This window comes from Papaver somniferum, chromosome 8 (genome assembly GCF_003573695.1).
Source record: "Papaver somniferum cultivar HN1 chromosome 8, ASM357369v1, whole genome shotgun sequence".
In the NCBI taxonomy this organism is placed as follows: domain Eukaryota; kingdom Viridiplantae; phylum Streptophyta; class Magnoliopsida; order Ranunculales; family Papaveraceae; genus Papaver; species Papaver somniferum.
In genome coordinates this window covers 100,078,474-100,080,415 of record NC_039365.1, presented here as the reverse complement: position 1 = coordinate 100,080,415, position 1,942 = coordinate 100,078,474, and positions in this window count along the sequence as shown.

Here is a 1,942-nt window from a genome sequence, read left to right as displayed (position 1 = left end):
ACTTAGAAGAATCAATTGCCCATTTTCAGGAATCTGATGACCTAGAAATTAGGGAGATTGTGACTAGTCTAACTAGAGACACTGAAAACTCTAAGTTTGGGGGTGATTATCATTCTCCGTATGCTTTAACTCTTAGAAAGGTCCCTCACTTGGGACTTAACTATGTGCCTCAACCATTTTACAAGATTATCTTCATACACGTTTCCCGGAACCTAATGATGTCCAAGAAGAAGTTCAGTCGTTAGAAACCCGTCCTCTGGTTGATGTGGTTTGCCCAGGCTATGATACCCAGATTGACTTTGTTTTCCCACCAAATAGTTTTCTTCCTAATGTGGGAACGTTTATATTTAAAATGAGTCGATTATTAAGTTCTGAGACTAAGCCTAAGTACTTTAGGTTAATAAATCGACACATTTTCCTAAGAATGACCACTACTCATTGTGGCCAATTATGTAAGTCAAATCTGATTGACTTAGAGGATCCTCAGTTATTTAGGTTATTACTTCGAGATTCTAAGCTTTTATTTGAGTTTCTACAGACTTTAAGACCTAGTAATTCGGATCCCATCTATGAAGAAACGCACCAATGAAAATATTTATTTAGACCCTTTCATAGAACCTGAACCGCAATTAGCGATAGTTATCAGGAAACTAGGTAAGGGCATGCTAGTATTGTTCAATTTCTTGGTTTACTGCAGTTTCCTTTGGTCAGCTCTTTTTGGTTTTGAAGACCCGCAGTTATTTTGGCTACTTATACGGTTCGAGTTGACTAATCCTTTCCTAAGTCTGGCTGAAGACTTTAAACTTAGCACTTCTTGGGAGGTAACCCAAACTCATGCAACCAGGTAATATCTTTCCTTAACTCCTTTGCTTCAAATAGTAATATTTCTCCTTGTTCATGTTTTTAATTTTATCTTAGAACATTGAGGACAATGTTAGATTTAAGTTTGGGGGTATGGGAGAAACTTTTTAGTTGCAGTATGAATAAATAAACTCCAGAGCTTAGAAATTTATGCGTATTTAGGATGCACTAACCAATCTAAGTGGATGGAAGCATTTTGGTTGTAGGAGTTGAGGAACCAATCTGAAGATGGAAACATCTAGAAGAGTCTATTCATAAAAGCACAGAGCTCAGGTGTTAGAAATAACATGATAGTTTCACCATATCTCGTTGAGTCCTTTTCACTTCTATTTTTATTTTATTTTGTTTTTAAACCATGTTTCTCTAAGTGATAGGTGGGGCCCACGATTCAAGTTGTTACCAATGCTAGGATGAATTAGAGTGATTGAGTTACAAAAAAAAAAAAAAAAAAGTAGAAAAGAAAAGTTGAAAAAAAAGTTGAAAAAAAAAAAGAAAAAAAAAAGAGAAATATTTAGACCAGACCATTTGACCAAAAGGAATAAATTCAATAAAGTCGACCACTGGTACCCTTGTATATGCCAGTTGTGTTGACCTAGAGTTAGGTTATCGACCACTGGTTCCCTTGTATATGCCAGTGTGTTGATATTAGTCAGACTAGTATCTCAATCCATTAGGATAGGTTCATTTTGGCGGAGGCCTTCAGACAGATATGGGAAACGCCGTTCACTTAGTGAACATCAAAACCATCTATGTTTTCTATATCCATCTTCTTGATCTATCCATGTGATTAGTTTTGACTCCGAATATGATGTCCATAGTGCAACTATCTGAGTAGGCTCTGTCACTTTATATGAATTTTAGTATGCTTGAGTGCAAACTCGTGTACAACAATTGGAATTTCGCATCAGGGTACTTCTTCCTGTAGTCAATAAGTATGCCAACCAAGGAGATTCTTTAGTGCCTTCCAAGGTTCTGCGTAGATAGCTAAGGTCTGGAGTACAGGTTTTGTGGGTATATCTCTGGTAAGCCCTCCCGAGACTATAACTCGGCCACTAGGGCCACCTAGGGGTTTAAAGGCTTA